Consider the following 13395-nt stretch of genomic DNA (forward strand, 5'->3'; position numbering starts at 1 on the left):
CTTAATTGTACCTTGTTGTTTACAATTGGAAGTAATGCATTACTGTTTTCAAATTGTCAATTTCACGCTTAATGGATAATTATGTCGTAAATAGTATGGATTTATGTTTAATGGATCTTGATCATGTTTGGTGTATGTACCTATGTTGATTGATTAAGCTTGTTGTTTACTGTTCAATTATATCACTACTTAATCATTCCATGTCTAATTGACTTAACATAGCCTTTCATGCCGTTAAATTAGTTATGTCACTGTTTATTGTCAATTTAATCGATTATGTACTGTTTTTAATCGATTAAATCCTATAAAATTGAGCATTTGTGCAATTTTCTTACAGCTGGTTCATTAATTAAACACCCAAAATTCTTGTGCAAATCTATTGAATTTTCTCACAAGGCATAAATGTTGACATATCAAATTCATGAGGCATATCATCTAGTTTATTATGTGTTCATGCATTAATCATACATGTTATATGTGCATATTAGACATAATATAATTGCTAAAACATGTATAGGTGTCAAGCATAACATATAAGTAGCTTACCATTTAATCACATATTGAAATATGTTGGCTAATCGATTAACGTGGAGTCTTAATCGATTAACGTGTCTGGCTTCTGTTTTAACTGTTTTAACTACGTAACTGAAAAAAATGGTTTGTGGAGCCAAATCCGTTTCGTATAAATTGTATTAAATTGCAGAAACGTGGAGCATTGCATATCATTGTTAGAAACTATTAGAGAGCATATTTTTCCATGATTTACTGCATCATATAGGCTGAAGAGAGATGCATGTGTGAGAAATAGAGATTAACATGCTGAGTTGATATTGTTCATGATGTATTGCATGTAGTTCTAATGTGCTTAATCTCATTCATACTTTCTTACATGTTTGTGCATTCTGTTTAGAGATTTTCGAGAAAGATTCTGCATTATCTATATTTTGTATTAACTCGCATACATTCATGATGGCTTGTGTTACTTGAGTGTGGGTTAATCATTGAGTTTTCATTGTTGTAAATTAAGCATATTAGTGCTTAGTAAAACTCTGTTTTTGTATACTGTTTTGTACATTAGGTTTTGTCTCTTGGTGTCTTACCACCATTGAGATTTAGTGAATCTTCACCATGGCTTGGAGGTCTTGAATTTAGAGTGAGAATCTTGGCTAGGGCTGGATCGCGAGAAACGTTTTCTTGGGCGATAGGGATAGTCAAACCAATGTTAGAGGTTCTTGGAATTCAAGAAAGAAGCGTTTAGAGTCTTGTAATTGAATTGGTGTATATAGCAATACAATGCATTCAATATAGTGAAGAGAAATCTCCCAAGATCAGAAGGGGATGCTTGGATGTAGTTTGCAAGTGGACTCGCAAACGAACTAGGATAAAATTCTTGTTGTGCAAGCTGTTCTCTCTCAATCTTTTTTATAATTCAAGTTGTTTTAATTCGTGTATTAAGCTGATATTTTGCGTAATGCTACTGTGCCATATATTTGTTAATTGTGCATAAAAATATATGTTGTCTCTCTGCTTGTTTGTTGGTAATTTGCTGTGCAAGAAGCCAATCTGTCAATTATGTCTCTGATACGTTTTAATCGACTAAGCCCACTGGTTAATCGATTACCTGGGTTGTTCTCCAAAACTGGGTTTTGGGTGCGAAAAACGGTAATTGATAACTGGTACACCTATTCAACCCCCCTTCTAGGTGTGTCTAGACCACTGATACCTAACAAATTCTAGACCATAATCATATAATTGTTGTTTGTGCCATAATATGTAATCTACCTCTCTAGTACTTAAATTGACACGTACGCATTTCTTACATGGCCAGGAGATTAAGACATTTCCTAGAATATGGCTTCTGCCACTCATACTTTTCCTTTCTATTTTGCATCCAGCAAAGTCTGAATCTTAGGATCCAACCAAATCACATATACTTCCCTTAGGATACTATAGTCCTACATCAATCATTCCCTTTTAACTACAACTAGATGTAATTCTTTAGGTTTGGCCTGATATCTAGCACACAAAATACAATAAACATTATATTTGGTGTACTTTCTATAAGATAAAGAAGAGACCTGATCATACCTCAATACTTAGTTATGTCAATACATTTTCCACCCTTATCAGTATCAATGTAAGTATTCAAACCCATGTGAGTGACAATGGTTTTGTAATCATCCATTTCAAATCATTTAAGTAGATCATTGTATTACTTGGACTGATTGACAAAGATGTCATTCCTTGTTTATTTGATCTATAGTCCTAGAAAGTATTCCAAGGAACAACAAGTTCATTTAAAACTGTCATATGTCCTTATGTGACATTAACGTTAATGGAGTGTGCTATGGTGGAACATTCGGTATACGCCACTCACATATATGACCACATGTGTTACAATCGGAGTTGGGAGGACAACAATCATTGACTTTTTGTATATGAGGCATATATTTATAGTTTTGGTCTACACTTCCCCTTGAACGACTAGCAGATGGTTGTCTTGTCACATCTTCAAGTGGTTCCATCTTAACTGCATCCCATTCTTGGAGCTTAATCTGGACGTTCGAGTTGTTCTTCCAACTGTGATGTCTTCCATGTATATTCCGAGTATTCTTTTGATTTTCCAAGTCACCCTCAACACAAATTAAGATGAAAATCGGGCGAGCAAGCATGGATGGACTTGCATCCAGTTTGAAAACATTTAGGTGCTCTTCATTCCCTTCGAATTATCCTCCAAGCATTTGAAGAGCAACATTTTCGAATGGAGTTGAAGGGTGAAGGTATTTCTTGGGTTTTTGATGAGGCGGGTGTGTCAAAGTCCCCTCTATATTGGATGAAGGGCTTAACTTGGAAAGTTATAAGAAGTACAACTATGAGGATGATGACCTGACTCTCTAAAGCACAAATTCGTCGAACACCCTCACCTGTCGGTGTCATACACGGATATGCTCGGATTTGCGAAGGATACGTATCAGTAGAGTAACCAAAAATTAAAATAATAAAATAAAATAAATAAATATCAAGACATGTATCAGATTCGTTTTCAATAAAATATACGATAATGTATATTCATTTTCAATAAAATAGGATAGCATACATTCGTTTTCAATAAACACCAACTTATTTAAAGGCTACAAAGACTCATACCAACATACCATCACACCACATTGACCCGCTGATAGTCGGTCCACCATACTGACTCTCTGATCCATAACATAGCCGTCAAGGAGGAGATGAAATTGATACTATTTTTGTTTCTAAGGCTAGATAATAAGCAATTTAATGAATTATTCTAATATATTTTCTAGTTTTCGTACTTGGAATTTTGGAGGATAATGATTTTCAATTTCCATTATATTTTTTACTTTTGATATTTTTGGATATTTTGATTTACAATTATAATTTTATCATATTTTATGTGTTTTATTATTTTATACATGTATCCTTGAACGTATCGTATCCTATATTTTATAAAAATGTGTGTCGACGTATCGTATCCGACACACGTATCTGTATTCATGCTTCATAGACCTGACTGGTCAGGACCGACTAACTTCTGATGAGATACAAATTAGGGTGAACGAGGCCACCAGTTTCCCTTCTCAACATTGGTTGATGGCGACCATGCCATTAGAGCACCCACAGTGGTGAAACAAACCTAGTTCATAGCCAAATAAGAACGTTCTTTTTCCAATTTCACCATTGAAGAAGAACCGTTCCTGTGCTTATTTCACAACAGTGAACAAAATAGGCACAGTCCTTATTGTTGAGACAACATTAAAAATGAAAAAACAATTGTTAGAAGAGAGACAAGAAATCAATATTAAATAAAATAAAGTAAAAGTGAGGAAGAAGATAAATATGAGGTAGGTTTGTAGGGTCCATTTAAGAACAAAAATATAGTTGCACTATTGGATGTGATTTTGACTTCAGTTGTTTAATTTGTTGGAATGTGTAAACAAATATAAAATAATCAGTGAGACCCATTTATGAACGAAAAATGGGTTGCACCATTATGGATGCTATTATGACCATTCATAGGTTTCTTTCTTCTTATGTTGTTTTTTTTTTAATTCTTTAGCTATTTTGCTAATCATTGTTTGTTTACTTTTTCGGTCGACATCTCGCCCTTTGACTCTGATTACTGAGAATGCTTCAGGCGGTCACTCACCATTTGAACCTAACTGGACCTAGAATAGCTTAAGCCTTCCGAAATCCTCCTTACTAGAGAGATATATTGATCTTGGCTTGTGACACCCCTAGTCTATGTTGAAGGTTAACATGTGTGTTCCTAACATGCATAGCGGAAAATTATGGATCTATTTGTGTTAAAATATGCATAGTAGGTAACATTGAGGCAAATTGTTTTTACATAAAATACCTCAGGAGACTGTGATAATTTTAGAAAAATTTCTCCATCAAACATATGAAGGTCCTACACATGTATCCACACCGAGACTAGTCGTTGTTGTATCAACACTTAATCCGTGGAACCAAGAAGTCAACGTAAATTAATATTTCAATGTTTCAAAACCAAAAGCCAAAGAAGAAGGTTAAGTTTCTCTTCTGTTTATGCACTACGTGCATAGTAAGTGCGTTGGCTTTTTCTTTTTGTTATTATAGATTAAATTAAACAAAAGACCACTTCAACTTTAGTTGCTTTCTTTTGGCAACTAAACCCACCACTTGCACTTGGGTTTAACTTTTTTTTTGTTTTCAAATGTTTAAATCAATACTAATCTTATTAGTTTTATTAATTTAAACAAACCATTGAAATGTATTAATTAAGTATCACTTAATTATATTATAGATGACTCAATGATATTATTTATAGTTTTTGTGCTAGCAAAAATATAATGATATTTCACCTAAGAAAATATACAAAATTAAAATATTTAATTTAATAAACAATATTTTCTCGTTCAACAAAAATCAGAACACTCATTAGTGTGTGACCATGTAGGTTCATTACTAAACCGTAGTAAATTAACTCATTAATTTACTAATCAAGGTTGACATCTAGAAATACTCCTTAACGAATGGATAGAAATGAAGTAATACCTTTTACTTTAGAACCATTAGAAGATTACTATAATATTTCCTTCCATCTTTATAGCTTTGTGTTAACTCTAGAATATGGTATAATTGTCAAATTGTAATAAGTTAACTCATAGTGAATGACTTAAGAAACTCATTTCTTCATTCATTCAATTCCCCTTGGCCAATGTCTTTATTTCTATAGAGCTCAAACTCATTACCATGAGTTGATGGATTCTCTTTTGATTAATCATAATCCTACAAGGATTTAATTATACCCAATAATCATTCAACTAACATCATAAGACATTAGGTGTCAGATATCAAAATATAATAAATAACTTGTTAGTTACTATGGTAATCTCAAGTGTAAGAAAAAATATATATTTCTTCATAAGAATATCCTATTGACAATTCAAATGTAATATATTAACCATTAAGAATTCTCCTTTGAATCAGTTCAATGGTCATATCTCTATATGCACCATTTATAGGTGTAATTTAATAAATGAGATCTATTAATCTTTATCTAATAAAGATCACTACACATATATTGATCTTTCTCGATTAACAGTGTCATAAGCTCAATAATCCTATGATCAAGAACAATTTAGATTAAAATTATAAAAGATTTATTTCTCATTATTATAATCTCTATTATAATAATAAGTCTCTAATTTTAATCAAAAACCTTTCATATTAATTATTTTGACAAACAATGAACATGATAACAATATAATAATAAATACTACTTTATTATTATAAACCAAGTAGATTGGTTCTTGGGCATACCTTATATCCTAACAATCTCCCACTTACACTAGAGTCAATCAGTCATGTACCTCATTCCCAGCTCCCACTTGTGCTTATCAAACTCTTTTATGCCAAGTACTTTGGTGAATGAGTCTGCAACATTCTCTTTGCCAACTATCTTTTGTAGCATAACATCACCACGTGCAATGATTTCTCTAATCAAGTGATATTTTCGCAAGACATGCTTATTCTTTTGGTGTGATCTAGGCTCCTGTCCTTGAGCAATAGCTTCGTTATTGTCACACAATAATGTAACGAGTTCTTCTATTGAAGGAACTACACCAAGTTCAACTATGAACTTCTTCATCCAAACTACTTCTTTACCAGCTTCGCTTGCTGCTATATACTTTGCTTCAGTAGTTGAATCAACTACTGTATCTTGTTTGGAACTTTTCAAACTTATTGCGCCTCCATTCAAGGTGAACACAAAACCAAAAACTGATTTGGCATCATCCTTATCTGACAAAAACTCGCATCGACATAGCCTTTTAACTTGAGTTCAGAATCTCCATATATGAGGAATTGTTCTTTAGTCCTTGTTAAGTACTTAAGAATGGTCTTAACCACTTTCCAATGTTCCTCACCTAGATTTTCTTTATATCAACTAGTTACACCCAATGCGTAGGCGATATTAGTTTGTGTACAAGTCATGGTGTACATGATAGCTCCCACTATACTTGCATATGGTACCCTATTCATGCGTTCTCCTTCTTCAGCAGTCTTAGGACAATCTTGCCTACTTAGAGTATACCAAATCCTATATGTAAGTAACCTCTTTTGGAATTGTCCATATTATACCTCTTCAAGATGGTATTAATGTACAAATATTGAGAGAGTCCAAGCAGTCTTCTAGATCTATCTCTATAACTCTTTGTTCCTAGAATAAAAGCTACTTCTCCCAAATCCTTCATGGAGAACTGTTTTGATAGCCAAATCTTTGTAGATTGCAATGTTGGAATATCATTTCCTATGAGCAATATGTCATCCGCATATAGCAATAGGAAGATGATCATGCTTCCACTAACCTTTTTGTAAACACAAGGTTCTTCTTAACATCTAACAAAACCAAACATTTTGATTGTATTGTTAAAGTGAATATTCCAACTTCTAGAAGCTTGCTTTAATCCATAAATGGACTGTTGTAGTTTACAAACCTTATTATGACCAGACATACGTATGAAACCTTTAGGTTGTATCATGTACACATCCTCTTTCAACTCTCCATTAAGGAAAGATGTCTTCACGTACATCTGCCATATTTCATAATTGTGGGATAATGCTATAGCAAGTAGAATCCGAATCGATTTGAGCATTGCCACATGAGAATAAGTTTCGTCATAATCTATTCCTTCCTTTTGACGATATCCCTTGGCAACAAGGCGGGCTTTATCAGTCTCAACCTTCCATTTGCTCCAATCTTTTTCTTGTAAACTCGTTTACAACCAATTGGTTTTATATCCTTTGAAGCATCAACTAAAGTCGATACTTTGTTGGTCATCATGGATTCCATTTCAGATTCCATGGCTTCTTGCCACTTCTCATGGTCCAAGCTTCGCATGGCCTCTTCATGGTATTCAGGGTCACCATCAATATGATAATCCTCATTTGCTATTGCATCTAGCACCATTAAGTTTAATCTCTTTGGTGCATGATGTGATCTCATAGATCTTCTAAGAGGCACTTGTGCATCTGAGTTCCTTTGTTCTGGATTCATTGGTTGTTCCATTTGTTCCTGAACTAGTTTACTAACATGTTCCTGAACTACAATCGGATTTTGAACCGCAATAGTTGAAGATGGTAACCTTTGTGTTGAACTTAACACATCTAAGCAAGGTTTCTCAAGTTCCATATTATGATGTTCTTGAGCATTAGATGTTTCATTGGTTTTTTTATCTTCATCAAGCACTATTTCTTTACCATGAATTCCTTCTGCAAGAAATTCCCTTTCTAAAAAATTTTGCCCACTTGCCACAAACACTTTATGGTCAGAAGGGTGGTAGAAATAATATCCCATTGTTTCCTTGGGATACGCAATGAATCTACACTTGTCAGACCTTGCTTCAAGTTTATCTATTTGTAATCTCTTAACGTAGGTTGGGCATCCCTAAACTTTAATGTGCTTAAGGCTTAGTTTGTGCCCTTTCCATATCTCATATGGCATTGTAGAGACAGATTTTGTGGGAACTTTATTTAACAAATAATTTGTCGCTTCCAAAGCATATCCCTGTAAGCTTATTGAAAGATCAGTGAACCCCAACATGGATCTTACCATATCTAATAAGGTTCAATTCCTTCATTCAGATACACCATTATGGTGTGGTAGGTGTACTTGAAGGTGTCCATTGTGAGAGAATTCCATTCTCTTTCAAATAATTAAGAAAATCAGCATTAAGATATTCTCGTCCTCTATCAAATCTTAGCATCTTGATACTTTTACTAGTTTGCTTTTCCACTTCACTTTGAAATCTTTTGAACATTTCAAATGATTCAGATTTATGTTTCATGAGATATAAAAAACCATATTGCCGAATATCATCAGTGAATGTAATAAAATAAGAATATCCTCCTCTGGCTTGAATTCTTAAGGCCCCACAAACATCAATATGAATTAGTCCCAACAATTCAGAGGCTCTTTCTCCATTTCCAATAAATGGAGATTTGGTCACTTTGCCTTTGAGACAAGATTCACAAGTCATGTATGATTCATAATCATAATTGTCAAGGTAACCTTCCTTGTGAAACTTGCTAATTCTTTTCTCACCAATATGACCGAGTCTACAATGCCAAATATATGTTTTGTTAATTGATTATCTCTTTGCAACTTGCTAATTCTTTTCTCGCCAATATGACCGAGTCTACAATGTCAAAGATATGTTTTATTTACTTGATTATGTCTTTCTCTTTTAAGACTAGAAACATGCGTGATCGAATTAAAACGCACTTGAGTTAAGACATAAATGATGTGTTGGATATACCCATTCGCATAAAAGATGTCATTATTATAAATTGAGCAAACACCTTTATTAAAAACAAAATGATAACCATGAGTATCCAACATCGAAATTGAAATAATGTTCGAAATAAAATTAGGAACATAGTAACAATTTTCCAAGACTAGTACATTGTCAGTCGACATTATTAATGAGACTATTCCTATAGCCTTGGTTGCAACACTTGCTCCATTCCCCACTTGGAGATTGATTTCTCCCTTCTTCAACCATCTAGTTATTTGTAGTCCCTACAACGAATTGTGTTAAAACTACTACCAGTATCTAATACTCATATTGAAGAATCTATAACAGTTAAGGAAATCATGAAAACATTTTTCATTAATGTCTTACCTTGTTTCTTTTCTTTTAAAGAATCAAGATATTTACGGTAATTCCTCTTCTAGTGTCTCTTCTCCTTATAGAATAAACATTCGGCATTGCTTTGGTCAACACCGCCTTTCTTGTCCTTAGGTTTGGTCACACCACCTTTGGGGGCAAAAGGCTTCTTTCTGGACGTATTATTCCATTTGCCTTTTTTCTTGTTGGACTTTCCAAGCACCACGACAGATCCTTGGTTCTTTCTAGTGTCAATTTGATTCTTATAATCAATTAACTTATTCAGTTTCTCATGCAAGTCATAATCCATCTTATTCATGTTTAAATTTACAATGAATCGTGAGAACGAGTCTGGGAGTGACTATAGAATCAAATCTTGGGATAACTCATTCCCAAGTTTACAGCCCAACTTCTCAAGTTGTTCCATAAGACTAATCATATTTAGAACATGAGGTCCTACCTAAGAAGCCACATTCAACATTGACCTAAATAGAGTCTTAGATAACTGGTATCTAGTTGTCCTACTCTATGTACCATACATCTTCTTAAGATGTGCAATGATGTCAGTTGCGTCCATGTCCTCATGCTGCCGCTGGAGTACAGAACTCGTTGATGCTAAGATGAGACATTTTGTACTTATAAGGTCCTCTAAGTACTTCTTAAAAGCACTGACTGCCTCAACATCATCATTATTGCTTGGTTCAGGCATAGGAGGCTTATCGATCGTATCAATCAGCTTCTCGTGTATGAGAACAATTCTCAGAGTTTGGTACCAATCATGAAAGGTTTCACCGACCTACTTTCCATTAGTGAGTATCGAACATAGTGACAAAGAAGATGTGTCGAGATATCTCTACACAATTAAACAAATATGTGAGAACATATTAATGTAAAGAGATATATCACAAATAAAATACTCCCACTTACTATAATAGTAATTTAAGAAATAAATATTTCTTCTAGTGGAAATATAAAATAAATGTCTTTAAAATTGTGAACAAATATTTGGTTGTCAAGTCATTTTTAATGCACATTTTAAGGCAAATGTATCACATACAATTTTATTTAAAATAATAAATAACATATAGCTACCTGTTTATCACGTCATTTCTATAAGTATAATTGAATTAATCTTCACAATCCCTATGTAGTCTAGGCGATTAGTGATAAAATTAATTTTATTGATGGATTGGTATCACATACCCTGTCAATCCTCTTAATTACAAGTCCTATGGTAGTCAGATCGTCTCTTGAAATTAAATAATTAACACGCTCTTAAAAATGTATCTTATACAAAATAATTTTAAGAACATTAAAATAATTTTGTCCATCACATAAAACATATGATTAATATATATACAAATATGAGTCTGGCTCCTCTCCATTAATGAAGAGGACAATACATATATATGATTATGACACATGGCAATAACAAAAATCCAATGATTCATATTTTTACTTTTTTATAAATTAATAATTTTAAAAAATTGCCCCCTCTCACAATTCCCAGTCTATTCATACAAATATATATTTCCTTAAATTTGTAACAGTGTTGTATAAATCAAATTTATAGTACACTATTTATCATCACGCTGAACACATTTATTATAAACTAATATTATATTCAAAAATATTCAAATAGGCGGTGGTTACTCCACAGCCAAATTCCATTTCATACTATTCAAACACCAACAGTATAATTCGAGTTTATGTGTTGTTTGTAGATGCACTTTAAATACATTAATAACATAACTCATTATATTATTTTTATAGGATACAAATTGATTGTCTAATTTTTTATAAAATTATTCACGGTCCAACATATTTAATACACTACCGATAAGGCATTCACAATGCAACAATTGAAATCATTAATGTGTGATGAATTAAAAAAAGTAACATTAAGTCATCATTGTTGACATTCATTCATGTAGTCACACGGTTTTTTTAAGTAGTCGTTGTGACATGATTTGCATCAATCATTCAATATGTTTCAATTAAAAACTAATTATTAACCATCTAATTTGTATCAGTTTTCAAAACCAATTAATATTGCAGCATAAATTAAAACACAAAAAACATACTCTGCTACCAATTGAAGATTAGCATGCTTGTTCCTAACATGCACAGCGGAAAATTATGGATCTATTTGTGTTAAAATATGCATATCAAGTAACATTGAGGAAAAACACTTTAAAATACCTCAGGAGACCGTGGTGGCTTTAGAAAAATTTCTCCTTCAAACATATGAAGGTCCTACACACGTATCCACATGAGACTAGTTCTTATTGTATCAACACTTGATTTGTGGAACGCAGAGGTCAGCATAAATTAATATTTCAATGGTTCAAAACCAAAAGCCAAAAAAGAAGGTTAAGTTTTTCTTCTGTTTACGTAGTATGTGCTTAGTAAGTAACTTCACCACTTGCAATTGGGTTTAGCTGTTTTTGTTTTCAAATGTTTAAATCAATACTAATCTTATTAGTTTTATTAATTTAAACAAACCATTGAAATGTATTAATCAAGTCTCACTTAATTATATTATAGATGATTCAATGACATTATTTATATTTTTTGTGCTAGCAAAAATGCAATAATATTCCACTTAAGAAAATATACAAAATTAAAATATTTAATTTAATCAACAATATTTTCTCGTTCAACAAAAATCAGAACACTCGTTAGTATGTGACCATGTAGGTTCATTACTAAACCGTAGTTAATTAACTAATCAATGTTGCCATCTAGCAACACTCCTTAACGAAGGGATAGAAATGAAGTAATATCTTTTACTTTAGAACCATTATAAGATTACTATAATATTTCATTCCATCTTTACACTTATGTGTTAACTCTAGAGTATGGTATAATTGTCAAATTCTAATCAGTTAACTCATAGTGAATGACTTAAGCAGCGTCTATTATATGTGTAATTTAATATGCATCATTTATATGTGTAATTTAATAAATGAGATCTATTTATCTTTATCTAATAAAGATCACTACACATATATTGATCTTTCTAGATTAACAGTGTCCTAAACTCAATAATCATATGATCAAGAACAATTTAGATTAAAATTATAAAAGATTTATTTCTCATTATTATAATCTCTATTATAATAATAAGTCTCTAATTTTAATCAATGACTTTTTATATTAATTATTTTGACGAAAAATGAACATAATGCTGAGATAATTATAAATACAACTTTATTATTATATATGGACATATTTATTCTTCGACATACCTTATATCCTAACACATGTGAGGCAGCAGCGTATGTTATTGTTGAAGCCACTAGAGCTTCGCCACTTCTCGTGGAGACTCCTGTTCCTGTTGCTATTGACGTTCCCCATCCGGGGGGTTGTGAGAATCGATGAGTGGTTCTTCTAAGGCACCTATATTATCATATAGAGCAAATTTGTCTTCCCAAGAATTTTTTTATCTCGGACTTCCTCTAGCCCTTGTGCATGCCCTTCTGATGGATGCTTCCAAGGCCACATTTGAGAAGATGTCAAATTGGGCGTTGATGAAGAAACTCAAATAGTTGGTAATGTCATCTTCAACGATGAAGTTTCTAGAGTGTGATGGAGTCCTTAACACTTGGGCGAAGGTGTCCATGGATTAGGTTTGATCGGACTATGCTGAACAACTAAAGTGTGTGCAAGCCAGCCATGAAGAGTAGCTAAAAGTGATTGAAGGTTGTAAACTTTATTTGTGAGTCATCTGTAAATGGATCTTAAGAAATCATAGTTTTCACATCATAAGATAAGTTACAAATTACTAACCTTTACCCGTGGCGATATGATCCTCCATTTTATTGTTGTTTGGTGTTCTTGGTTTATAGAGTAACTCTTCTATCTCCTTCTTGTTCTTACTATGCTCTTCCTTAAGTGATGGTTGATAGAGCAATCTTTATGGGCAGAGATAGGGACAATGTTTATGGTCCTTTTTTCTTGTTAGTATAATGCTTCCATCAAGTCGTATATATAGGCTATTTCCCAAGAGTCTTAACATTTTATTGATAACTCTTCATTCAAGAGTTATGTCATTCAAACAATGAAATAATACATTCATTCATGTCATAAGAGGAATATTTCTTACATTCTCCCACTTGTCTCATGTGACAATACAATTCATGATTTTATAAACATCAAACATAATGCGCATATTCAGAATATGTTTTTCATATTCATTACATTACAAGTCATGATT

General features: G+C 32.7%; 1 long non-coding RNA gene across 1 annotated transcript; it reads left to right on the top strand.

The window, feature by feature from the left end:
• Nucleotides 4283–13099, top strand: LOC109335696. Its single transcript, XR_002106232.1, has 3 exons — nucleotides 4283–4500; nucleotides 7645–7656; nucleotides 13088–13099. It is a non-coding gene; the product is annotated as an uncharacterized LOC109335696 (long non-coding RNA).

This window comes from Lupinus angustifolius, chromosome LG20 (assembly GCF_001865875.1).
Source record: "Lupinus angustifolius cultivar Tanjil chromosome LG20, LupAngTanjil_v1.0, whole genome shotgun sequence".
Taxonomy (NCBI): Eukaryota; Viridiplantae; Streptophyta; class Magnoliopsida; order Fabales; family Fabaceae; genus Lupinus; species Lupinus angustifolius.